Genomic DNA, 14,054 nt, shown 5'->3' with positions numbered 1-14,054 from the left:
TCCATGCTAGGTCCATCATTTCTAAGAGTAACAAACACATCTGATTTAGGCAGCATCATATTCTCATGTATGAGAGGAATAGTTCCAAGAAATAAAAGTACCTGATAGTTAAGTTGTTTGGCACGAGCCCGAGTGATTGGTCCTTGTATTTGTGTGGCTGTGTAGGTACAGCGGTTGTATCAACAGATGGGATGTCCTCATCATGCCCCCCTTCTTGAATTGAAGTCGTCCTCGACGCAAGCTCATCTTCTTCACCAAAGTAAGACTTCAAATCTGCAATGTTAAATGTAGGACTAACCGGACCCAATTCTGCAGAAAGCTCAAGTTTATATGCATTATCATTTATTTTCTCTAACACCTTAAAAGGACCAGCAGCGCGTGGCATTAGCTTAGACTTGCGCAATTCAGGAAAACAATCATTGCGCAAATGCAACCAAACAAGATCCTCAACATCAACATGCTTTCTTCCTCTACCCCCAGCAATTTTATATTTAGCATTCATGCGTTCTATATTGTCTTTAGTAGTCTCATGCAATTTTAGTATCAATTCAGCACGTTCTGTAGCATCCAATTTATTTTGCACCGAACATGGTAAGAACAACAAATCAATAGGTGCACGTGGTACAAAACCATACACAATCTCAAAAGGGCAAATTTTAGTGGTAGAATGCAGCGAACGATTGTAAGCAAATTCAATATGAGGTAAACATTCTTCCCACAATTTTAAGTTCTTCAAAACAGCCCGCAACATAGTAGACAATGTTCTATTTACTACTTCAGTTTGTCCATCAATTTGGGGATGACATGTAGTACTAAACAGCAATTAGTCCCCAACTTAGCCCATAAACATCTCCAAAAGTAGCTAAGAAACTTAGTATCATGATCAGAAATAATAGTATTTGGCACACCATTTAAACGAACAATTTCGCGAAAGAATAAATCAGCAACATGCGTAGCATCATCAGTCTTGTGACATGGAATAAAGTGTGTCATCTTAGAAAACCGATCCACAATAACAAAGATACTATCCCTCCCCTTCTGTGTACGAGGCAATCCCAAAAATAAATCCATAGAAATATCCTCCCAAGGTACACTAGGAACAGAAAGAGGCATATATAAACCATGTGGATTAAGTCGAGACTTAGCTTTTTGACATGTAATGCAGCGTGCCACAAATCTCTCAACATCTCGACGCATACGTGACCAAAATAAGTATGCAATAAGTACATCCTCCGTCTTCACACCAAAGTGTCCCATCAAGCCACCTTCATGCACCTCCTGTAACAACAAAAGACGAACGAAACTATCTGTGATGCATAGCTTGTTAGCACGGAACACAAATCCATCATTAAGGACGAATTTGTTCCATGTTCTGCCATCTCTACAATTCAGCAACACATCTTTAAAATCATCATCATGCAAGTATTGTTCCTTTATAGTTTCTAATCCAAAAATCTTGAAGTCAAGTTGAGATAGCATAGTATAACGGCGTGACAAAGCATCAGCAATAAAATTATCTTTACCATTTTTTTGTTTGATAACATAAGGAAAAGACTCAATAAATTCAACCCACTTTGCATGGCGGCGATTCAGCTTAGCTTGACTACGAATATGCTTCAAAAATTCATGATCAGAATATAACAAATTCTTTAGGCCATAAATAATGTGCCAAGTTTCTAATGTCCGAACCAGCGCATATAATTATTTATCATAAGTAGAATAGTTCAGACTAGGCCACTCAATTTCTCACTAAAATATGCAACATGTTTGCCCTCTTGTAATAACACACCTCCCAAACCAATTCCACTAGCATCCCATTCAAACTCAAAAGTCTTATTGAAATCAGGAAGTTGGAGTAATGAGGCATGTGTTAACTTATCTTTCAGAATCATGAAGGCTTCTTGTTGTGCATCGCCCCATACAAAGGGCACATCCTTCTTGGTAAGCTCATTCAGCGGTGCAACAATGGATCCAAAATCTTTCACAAACATCTATAAAAACCAGCGAGGCCAAGAAAACTCCTCACTTGCGTGACCGTCTTGGGCTGCGGCCAACTCTCAATTGCCTCAATCTTGGCTGGATCAACTTCAATTCCCTGCGCAGTAACAACATAGCCAAGAAACGCAACTCGATTGGTGCAAAAGGTGCATTTCTCCAGATTACCATATAAACGTGCATCACGTAAAGCATTGAAAACAACACGTAAATGATCCAAATGATTCTCCAAAGATTTGCTATAAATCAGAATATCATCAAAGTATACCACCACAAAACGTCCAATAAAATCACGTAAAACTTTGTTCATCAGTCTCATAAAAGTACTAGGTGCATTAGTTAAATCAAAAGGCATTACTAACCAGTCATATAAACCGAACTTAGTTTTAAATACTGTTTTCCATTCATCTCCTAATTGCATACGAATCTGGTGGTAACCACTACGCAAATCAACTTTAGAGAACATAATAGAACCACTCAATTCATCAAGCATATATTCTAAACGAGGTATAGGGTGACGATATCGAATGGTAATATTATTAATAGCTCTACAATCAGTACACATACGTGAAGAACCATGTTTCTTAGGTACCAAGATAATAGGAACAACACATGGGCTAAGAGACTCACGAATGTAACCTTTATCTTGGAGAACCTGAATTTGTCGCTGAATCTTTTTGGTCTCTTCAGCATTGGTACGATATGGTGCACGGTTGCGCAGCGAAGCTCCTGGAATCAAGTCAATTTGGTGTTCTATCCCACGAATAGGTGGTAATCCAGGTGGAACATCTCGTGGAAACACATCAATGAATTCCTGCAAAAGGGTAGCAACCGCAGGTGGCAAAGAAGGAGGCATATCCTCAAATGAAAACATAACTTCTTTGCAAATAATAGCATAGCATTGAGAAGTGTTCACATCAAGTTCAGCAATATCGGATTTGCTAGGAAGCAAACAAGGATTTTTCAAACGAATTTCAGTAGCATGGTTCGAATCAGATTTAATATTAGTTTTATGTGGCATAAAATCTGCAGCAACAATCTAATTTTCACTCTTATGTTTCTCCTTGTTTTTTACTCTACTAGCTCTAGCAAGATCATCTGGAGTCATAGGTTTTAGACAATTTTCTTTCCATCATGCACAAGAGAATATTGATTAGTTTTACCATTATGAACATATTCTCTATAAAATTGCCAAGGTCTACAAAGTAACAAAGAACAAGCTTGCATAGGTACAACATCACGATCAACAAAATGAGAATATGTACCAATGGTAAAATGCACACGTGTAGTTCTTGTTACCTTGAGCTTTCGAGAGCTGTCAAACCATTGAATGTAATATGGATGTGTGCGCTGTCTTGTAGGGAGAGAAAGCTTCTCCACCATGTTAACGCTAGTCAGATAATTACAGCTCCCTCCATCAATGATGATCCGTATAGCTCGCTCTTTTACAATGCCTCTTGCTTGAAACAGATTGTGGCGTTGATCATGCTCAGATTTGCTCAATTGCACGCTCAACACACGTTGTGCAACTAAGCTCTTGTACTGATCAGCAGTGTCAGCTTCCATTACCTCCATCTCTCTCTCAGAATCAGAATTGGCGCCATCACGTGCAGCAATAAGGGCCGATGTATCTTCATCAAAGTCACTTGCATAATCATATTCTCCATCTTCACGCACCAACATGACATGTTTGGTCCTGCATTCTCTTTCTATGTGACCAAAGCCAAAGCATTTGCGATACTGAATGGTGCGCGTCTTCCCCGTAGAAGCCATCGAAGAGGAACTCCGAGGAGGACCAGTAGATGGTGGTGGAGTAGCAGCAGGTGGTGCTCGTGATGCTGGCGCGGTGTACTTGGAGGTAGTAGGCACTGGTGCAGCCCCACGAGATGGTGGTGTTGATTGTTGCGGAGACCACGATGATGTACGACCTGCAGAAATATTAGCTCTTGTCCATGGTGGTTGACGATCCTGCACTTCACGTTCAGCTTTGCAAGTAAGATGAAACAAGCAAGTAATAGTGTTGTACTCCTTACAGTCTAAAATATGCTGAATCTCTTTATTCAAACCACCAAAGAAACGTGCAAGCATAGCTTCATTATCCTCTACAATACCACAGCGAATCATGCCAGTTTGCAATTCTTGATAGTAGTCTTCTTTAGAATTTTTCCTTGTTCTAAGCGAGACAATTTTTTCAGCAAATCACGTTGATAATGTGGAGGAACAAAACGAGTACGCATAGCAAGTTTTAAACCAACTCAAGTAGTAGGAATATTAGCATGATGTACTCTACAATGCTCAGACCACCAAATAGATGCAAAATCTGTGAACTCACAAGTAGCAACACTAACACGCCAATGATCAGGATAGTGTAAACATGCAAAACGTTGCTCTACTTCCAGTTCCCGTGTAAGATATGCATCAGGATTATATCTATCCTAAAATGGCGGAATATTCAATTTAAGTTTTGCAACATGATCATCATCACGACCGGTCGTGGAGGTGGGCGAGCGTTGCGGTTCAGTCGTCGTGGACGACCAGGTGCAGGTTGTTCGACTTCCTCGCCATCCAGCACATTCTCATCTACCCACTCGTCCTCGTCCCCTTCATAATCTTCATATCCTTCATCAGAAGGCGTGTCAGGTGCGGCTGCTGCAGCAGGAGCGGTACCCGTAGGCACCTCCGCACGAGGAACGCGGCGTGCGCGTCGTCGCACGTTGTCGCGAGGCTCCGGTAAACGAGTCAAGATCTCCTGGAACTTGGTGTCAAGCTTGGAGTTGAAAGCTTCCTCGAGGCCATCGATCTTGTCCAGCGCATCGGTGAGTTTGGCGTCAACGTCACCAGGGCACGCATATACGTCCTGTGCATGCCCACCTAAAAGGTGGGTGAAGTGAGCATGCAACTCCTTGTTTGTCATCTTAGACGGGTTAACACGTCCATCGTGGTTCCTGTCATGATTAGTACTCAAAAAACACAAATGTATATGCCTACAAACTACGGAATATGGTGGTTCACGCGTAATTCATCAAGCAAAATACAAAGCGCTTACAAGTTCTTACCAAACAGGAGGAAGTCGATGTAACAACCAGCAAGAATCAACGTCTCCAAAGATTGCCAAAGCGATTACCAGGTGTCGATACAAAGCACGTGGAGACAATATGTGAAGTTGTAGGAAGGCTTAGATATGGTAGAAAAAACAACAATTATCAAAACACGATGCAGTATTGAAAGTATGCTCAACAACGGTACTGTGCTGGTCCTAGGCTAGACCGTACGAGAGACGCGAGCCTAGAATACTAACGAGGTCACGACGGGGAACACAAGCAAGTAGCAGCGATGGTGTGGCGATGATGTGGCGAAACGAGCTGCGAAAAATCACTATGATGGCGAGTGTCTCAAACTGATCCCCGAGGTCTAGAAACAGTATTGCCTCATCAATTTGTTTGTCAAATTTTCTGAAAAGTGCTCCGGAAAGCGCGCAGGCGCCAAAACAATATCGCTATAACGGCCAGTGGAGAAAAGTGATCCCCAAGGTGAAAAACAAATGTAGCCAGAAATTTTTTGAGGAGGCGTTTCCAGACTTTTTTTTTTTGCTCTCCTTCCAATTCTTTCCTGGCGGCCGGAACTTATCTCACAGAATTTTTTTCTACAGCACAGATGAAATTAGAAGGCAACAACTATTACGGAAAACAGGAAAAACCTTAGTCTACACGGACTCTGTCGCGGCAGAGAAACAACACAAATTCGTGTCGCGGTAGGAAACGAGGTATATGGTAGATGCGGGAGTATATGGCAGGTGTATATGGAAGGTGTGTATGGAAGTGGCGGAAGTATATGGCAGGTGTATATGGCAGTGGCGGAAGTATATGGCGGTGATCTGCGTATGGTGCGAGCGGGCGGCAGCGGCATGACTACTATGACCAGAACTCGAAACTCTAAAGGAACTAGACGTTAAGACCAGCAACTCGACACGAAGATGCAGACACAAATTTAATTATGCAAAACTGAAAAGACAATACAAAGGCGTGGCAGGGGGTTTATGGGACGATGATCTAAAATCCTAATAGTATTTTTGGCTTTTTCGTGGTTTATGGGTATGATGGAAGATGCAATCTACACTAGGAAAGCTGTAAAATCTCACCGAGCAACCTAAAATCTGATACCGCTTGATAGGCCAAAGGTGGTCGATCTTTCGATTTGTTGGTGCTTGACGATCCATCTACACGTGCAAAGCTCGTACGCCAATGCAATCGCTAGGACAATCTTCGGGAGTTACTGATCTTGCGGATGCACGATCAGTCTAACCAGCGAGGGTCTTATTCCTACCTGAAATCGAGAACAAGTACGAACTAATGATGCAATCAGAATATTGCGGATATAGATTAAAGCTTTATTGAATAAGGTGGGATTCCGAATAGTCGGTCTTGTTCTGAGCGTTGGCCTCAAAAGAAGTACACGAGAGTTGCAGCAATGGCTAACTTTTAGTCTAATCAAAATCAAAGTCTAAATATGATGGCTATGGGGGTATGTAAAGAAGGAAAAGGTGGGGTCTCGGCCAGCCATACGTATGGTGGCCGAACCAAACCCTAGAAGGCATTTCCCCCTTCAATACGAACTCTAAAAAGTGGCTGATTTAATTCCTGCGAAAATGACATGGACCTGGCCCAAAACTAAAGGTGACGCAACACCATATTATGCTATGGATGAAATTATGAAGTATAATCTTGTATATTTCGTCCAAGTCTTCAATCATCTTTATGGTGGCTTCAATGTTCTGGAATCTCCACTTGGGGCGTCCTCTTCAATCCTCACATATTTGCTGCCATCTCCTCCATGTGTGATCATGCTCCAATGCTTGTCCTCCTCATCCATGCTAGGTCCATCATTCCTAAGAGTAATAAACACATCTGATTTAGGCAACATCATATTCTCATGTATGTGAGGAATAGTTCCAACAAACGGAAGTACCTGATAGTTAAGTTGTTTGGCACCAGCTCGAGTGATTGGTCCTTATATTGGTGTGGCTGTAGGTACAGCGGTCGTATCAACATATGAGATGTCCTCATCAGAAATTCTCGGGACAACTGCTCCAGTGTATCCAATCCGTTGAGCCACACAATGTTCGTAAAATGATTCCTTAAGATGATTCCATAGGTATAGCATTACTGTTTGATTTGTACCTTCCTTCCATAGATTTATTGTCCTCTACCGTGTGTTCCGTTCATGGGTTTTTCCTCCTCTTTCATTTAGTCAATTCAGAAGTCCCACAAAGAGAATTTGGATTAGTGCTAAGTAAAAAAAGTCACTTGAATAATGAGATTTTTTGGCAAAAAGGACCACCTTCACGAGTGAATTATCAAAAAGGACCACCTCTGAGTAAAATTGACAAAAAAAACACCACCTGCGTCGTAGCACCAAGCTGCCCCAAGCAACACGCGGCACCTGCCGCCACAGCCTGTGGTGGCATGTACCGTTCACACACCAACAAGCGACACGTGGCACCTGCCGCCACCACCCTCAGTTCGTGCCGTCACAGCCTGTGGCGGCAGGTTCCACGTGTTGCTTGGGGGGCTTGCTGCCACAGGCTATGGCGGCATGTGCCACGTGTCGCTTAGCGAGCTTGCCGCCACGGCGCAGGTGGTCATTTTTGTCAATTTCACTCGAATGTGGTCCTTTTTGATAATTCACTCGTGGAGGTGGTCTCTTTTAGCAAAAAATCGAATAATGAATCTCAAATGTGACTCGCATTACCATCCCCAAGATCTAAGAGAACAAATAAATGTGCATGTACGTATAAACATTTCTTGCTGTGCTGGACCATGTTCAAGCAAGTGGCAAGGGCAATAAATCAGCAAGGAGGGAAAAACTGCAATTTGAAACAAAAACAGCAATGGAACCATGCATGCTGCGCATTCTGAGTTGTCAAAAAAAAAAAATGCATGTTGCGCATTCTGGATGAGTAAAATGAATTTACTGAACAAGTCTACGACGCTTGGTTATTATTGTAGGAAAACTATAACGCATCATTAGCATGGCTTTTGCAGCCTGTATCATGGCCATCTCCTCATCAAACTCTGCCGCAGTCACGGTGTCGTCCACATGAGCATCGACGGCGTCGTCCTCCAAGACGGGCATGGTGTCGTCCTCAACAACGGCGTCCTCCAAGATTGGCACGGCGTTGTGGTCATGGACAGGAATAGCCGGCTGCAGATGGCGGTGGTGAACCCCTCTTGGCACGGGCATGGCCGCTCTGCTCCCCGCCGCCAAAATCTGAGCGATGGCGGCATCGGCGTGCGGAGACTCTCCTTTGCGGTAGTGCACGATGACGAGCCCAAGCGGTCCCTTGGGCTGGTTGGTGACGCCCACCTTGAGCAACGGCGAACGGAACGCCCACAGCTCGACCATGGCGATGTCCAGTTCGTCAGGTTTCGTGCTCGGCGGTACGACGAGGCCGTTGTAATTGAGGAAATCGCCCCAGCCTTGGATGAGGCGGTACGCGTTGTTGGAGGTTAGCTTCTTGCATTCGACCACGAAGGCCTTGCCACGGCGGTCGTAGGCCTGCACACGCACATACGGCTTCTCCTCCGGCGTGAGGACCTCGTCCAGCGGGAACGGCACGCCGTGCCTGGCCCGCCAGCTCTTGGTGGACATGAGCAGGCGGTGCTGGCCCATGACCCTGTCCGACGTCCACAGCCGCTTGCTGTAGATGCGCTCCGGCGAGGCTCCGAGCTCCCTCAGGGTGCGGCGCAGGGTGTCGTCGACGACGTCGATCTTGTCGAGCGAGACGGCCGCCGTGCCGCTGCACGATGTAGACTGGCCGTCGCGCCTCGTGCTGGCCGAGAACACGTTGTTGCCGAGACGCTTGCGCTTCTTGTTGGCTCTGGCGAGGACTGCTGCCGGTGCCCTGGTGCCCACGGCGGGGAATTGGGCCCTGATGGTGTCGCCCATGAGCTTGGGAACGGGAGGCTGCAGCGGGGCGTGGTTCTTGTGGATGGGAAGGTCCTGGACCGCGGCGGGCGCGGACGAAGACGACGTCGACACAGCGGAACCATCAGCGCCGGAAGATCCATCGCCGTTCTTGTTTGCCGGTTCCCCCTCCTCCTCTTCCCGGTCGCCTGGAGGTGCCACCAACGCCGTTCTCTTCCTGCGAGGCACGCTCGCCCCGAACACCGACATGGCGAGGACACAAAGCGCGGAAAGTACAGCGAGGAAGGTTTCCGGCGGCAGGAGTGCATGAGATAGATCGATACGCGGCGGCAGGAGACCTAGCCCCTGAAGCTGAAATATTTAGAGCACGCCTGCGCTAACCCGGAGATTTACCTGCGTGGGAAGCACGAACTCTCCGGAACTAGGAAACTTGACACGGATCGATGCGGACTCGTACTCGTCTAGACCTTCCAAATTCGTGTTGATCGATCATAGGTACAACTTCGACACCTTTCTAATCGTACGCGTCAAAATTCAAAATGTGTCCTGTGTAACAAATTAAACCACCATTCTAATTGTACGCGCAATTTCATTAAATTAACGACTCTAGACGGCAAGCGCACCGGCGGAGGTTGGACCTAGGGGCGGCAGCCTCAGGGTCTTCTCTTCTTCTCTCGCAATGGCTGCGAAAATCCTCACTTTTTCAAGGCGGAAGAGAAGCAACAGATTGAGCAAAAAAACAACGTGAGAGCCGTTGCGCGTTAGCGCATCTGTTTTCATGCTTGATTTTGATACGATTTTTTGAAGTGATCTGTCTAACTAAGTAGAAAAGGGCACACGACAGTAACGGAGGAGGCTTCAAGATCTTTAATTCACAACATCGTGGATCTTTTTTGCTTACATTCCTCACGGCAGCAATGGTGACACATTTTTCCTAATCCCTAATAAGGGGCCATTTGCAGCTTCATGTGGTGGAATTGATCTAGTTGGATGTTGGCCGCCTCTAGCTGTTCTTGCGCATGTCGACTATTTTCCTCTTTGTGGTGTGACCTCATGTTAGTAACCGCTTATACGAGGCCTCGGGCCGGCTCGTTTCAACCTCTATATTGAAGTTTCTCAGTGGCGTGCTCCGGTGATTAGCCGCCTGCCAGTTGATGCACGGGTTACTCGTGAAAGCGTCGAAGACAACAAATATAGCATTTCTAATTTCTTCCACACATTGTTCAGTGGTAGAAGGGCATGGTTTCGTTTCCAATAGGACGTTTACAACTAATAAAGTTTGACAAAGTTCAGACCGTGATTGAACAAACTTCGTAGATTGATCTACCATGGTTCACCAAAATGCATGTTAGATGTGCTCAGATGAACCACATAAATGGCTTCTATGGTAAAAAAAAATTCAAACTATATTAATTTCGATTAAGTTTATTGAAAAAATTATCTATATCTACAATACCAAATGTATAACATACGAAAATATACATCATGGTGAGAGGTTTTTTACGGTACAATTTACTAGTCCTATGAAGAGTATGTATTTTGAGGGGTATTTTGGGTAATTCATGTGAAAAGAAAATCATGATATAGATTTAGATTGATTTGTTACCACAATCAGTGCTACGTTAGAATTTAATATTTAGTAGTACTACTTATGAAGGATGCATTGACTCCATTTATTCCACGACCATTTTTTTTTTTGCGAAACACAGTACAACGCTCAAACATACGCGCACACACTCACCCCTATGAACGCACACACGCACACCCTACCCCTATGAGCACCTCCAAGAGACTGCGTTGAAGAACTGATCCGGCAGGTCTTGAGATTGACGAAGTCACCACAGGTGCCTCGCTGTCGACGGGAACGTCGCCTCCCACTGAAGAATATTCCGCCTTTATGAGACACCAAAGTGTCAAATCTGGGATTTGAACTCTGGTGGGCTGGGGGTGCCACTGCCCTCCAAACCATCCAACCACAGGTTCGTCCACAAGATTTTAACCGTACACATCCACAAAAATCTATGACCATTTTCTGGATGTATGGTTGTATCATGTTCTGACAAGGCTGCAACTTCTATTAATCATCTTTTATTTTAAATAATTCCAGGAGATCATGTAAATTCTGGATAAATTATGTTCGAGTTTTAAATACTGAAATCTGCCACTGCCCTCCAAACCATCCAACCACAGGTTCGTCCACAAGATTTTAACCGTACACATCCACAAAAATCTATGACCATTTTCTGGATGTATGGTTGTATCATGTTCTGACAAGGCTGCAACTTCTATTAATCATCTTTTATTTTAAATAATTCCAGGAGATCATGTAAATTCTGGATAAATTATGTTCGAGTTTTAAATACTGAAATCCAATTTTTTTTGAAATCACCAAAATTTGGCAATTTGGATCGGTACCGAAATTTATCTCTTTACGAAATACTTTTTCTTATTCCTAATACCATACCGGCACCATCCCCAATAGGATGTTGCGGGAGCGCCGAACATAAGTCGTTGTCAACGCCACGTCATTTACCGACATACAGACCAGCCATATCATCGGTATAGCACTTGATCATCCTAATTTAGTGCTGGTCAATTTTGATTAATACGGTGTCGGTTCCTCGGGCGACGGCAAGCGGGGTGTCCATACATCGTTGCGGCGGCGTTAATGTGCCTCACCGACTCTTCTCGTACATCTCAAGCTTAAATAAGCCATGGCGCCTCCCTCTCAACTCACATTCCCACAACCCGAAAGCGCCACCTCCTATCTCTCCCACTCTAAGCAATGGTGCACGCTAATGAGGCCGATGATATCGCGGGGCGGTAATGGAAGCGGCCGCAGCTGCGGTGGCGTGGTCGTGAAGGGCCTTGGCCTGTAATTTGAAAGTAGATGTAGTGTGGGATCTATACCGCAACTGAGAGGAGGCAATGATCGACACGGAGCACACTTCCCTCTCTGGATGCCAACAATGTAGACAACATAACCATGAGGGCCACGAATGCTCGTGTGGTATTCCTGGGTGCACCCTCGATGTTTCCATCGCCCATGTCTAGGGCGATGGGGTGCATATGCCTCTTCCACCACCTTCCGCACCATGTGCATAGACGCGGCGTGCTTTGAGGAGGACGACACCAACCTTGTCGTCTTCGGTGGCTCTCCTTTTGTCCCCTGCTCTATGCACCCCGCCCTTTTTCGTCCCTAAGTGAGAGCTGAAGGAGGATTCGATCTCCCCGCCAAGGAAGAGGGTGGCACCATGCGTCATTGTCTTTCACGAGCCAACACGACAGCCATCGCCACGTCAAGGTAAAATCACCTTCTGCTGCCCGAAGAAGGAGCAGGGGCCCCCTATGAAGAAGGCCAAGGAGGAGCCTTGGTTGGAGAACGTCGGGGGCCATGTGTTATTGCGCGCTGCCGACAACCCCGACTTAAACCCAGAGCTCGCACTTTCCCTCGAAGAATCACACAACGACTTGAGAGCGATGGCAGCACCCTGTTCTGTCGGTATTGCATGGTCAACGGGATGTGTTGTGGGTATACTTCATGAGTGTATCATCGACAGTGCCTAGATCCGGCAAGCCGGGGTGGCCCATAGACGGTGATGGTGGCATGTGGCCCATTGGGCGGCCCAGTTGCTGAAGATCAAGATGGATGAAGTCCAGCCCAGGAACAAGGAGCCGGATCCACCGACCAACTCTGGAAGTCGGATCCGGCCTGGCCCATTAGGGGGTAGCCGGATCTGGTACGACATGTAGGTGAAGGCGAATTCTTGACGTACACGGCAAGATAACATACTGTAGTTAGGCAACTTGTATTCCGGCTAGGACTCTCCGTGTAAACCCTAGATCCGTGCGCCTTTATAAGCCGGATCCTGGGAGCCCTAGAGACACAACCACAACTCATTGCAACAACGCGAAAGCGCCCAGATAATTTCAGACAAGCAGTAGTAGACCCTATCATCGTGCAGGTGTTCCAAAGCTGGGTAAATCGCGTACGACCACCCCAAGGACACTCCGCCTTATGGCCCCTACTTCTTCTCCCCCTCGTGAGGATCCCTCCTCCGAGGTACCGTCGAATAGACAACGACGGGATGCAACTACGTCGACCTTGGCATCGGCGACAACGGCTCAGTAGGAGACGGTGAAGGCACAATCGCTGGATGGATATAAGAGATGTATAGATATGATATAACAAGCCATATGCTCTAGATAAATGAAAAATATCACATGATTTGAAATACAATAACTGGCAAAAAAATATTGGTGGCCCAAACCAAGAACTATCTGGTCTCAAAGCTGGCGAAGCTTACCACTACCATTTAGATCGAACTGCATCTTCATTGCAATGGGGTTTTGAACTATTATAAAATTTGTTTTGCTAATCATGAATCAACCAAGGATTCATCAAATCTCGTCAACCAAAACCACGGAACCTATCCGTGCAAAACAATTTTTTTGCGATACTATCGGTGCCAAAATTTACTCTAATAGCAAGCAGTGCATAAATTATTATCGTTCTGATTATTTTATATACACATATTAACAATTGTAAGTTCTGGATCAAGATTTAGGCACTCTATGTAAATATTCCTCCACCCCCGTTAGTTAGAGATACACAAGAAACTAGTTTAGTATTGAGCTATATACACTTTTAGTTCCACAACTTGTATGTGATGTGCAAATTAGTCCCGCTTCTTGTAAAATGGAGTATCCTAGTCCCACAACTTGTCTTGTTGTGCAAAACTGGTCCCAAGTGATCCAGAAGCGGACACATGGCGACGTCTTTATTGCCAAAACGCCCCTATATGTTTTTTACTAGCAGATGTAATCTTATACTCCCTCCGTTCCTTTTTAATTGACTCGGATTTAGTAGTTGTCTTAGCCATGTGAGTCGAAAGAATAATAAAACTATAAGTATGAACAGGTTTCAGGGATCAAACTCACGATCTCTGCTTGGGAAGCCTCCTGATCTTAGCACGACCACTGGATCCTACAACAGTTTATGCATTAAGTCTATTGTTAGTCTTACATATAGAGTACCTTACGGTCATGATTGTGTATTTTGCACGCATTGGTTGTGCAGAGACGATGTTGGTGTTACTATAGAGTACAGCTGGGCATGGGCAGCCCGGTCCAAC

The sequence above is a fragment of the Lolium rigidum genome, chromosome 4, assembly GCF_022539505.1.
Source record: "Lolium rigidum isolate FL_2022 chromosome 4, APGP_CSIRO_Lrig_0.1, whole genome shotgun sequence".
NCBI classification, from domain to species: domain Eukaryota; kingdom Viridiplantae; phylum Streptophyta; class Magnoliopsida; order Poales; family Poaceae; genus Lolium; species Lolium rigidum.
The sequence above is the reverse complement of the archived record's forward strand: the minus strand, read 5'-3'. Positions refer to the sequence as shown.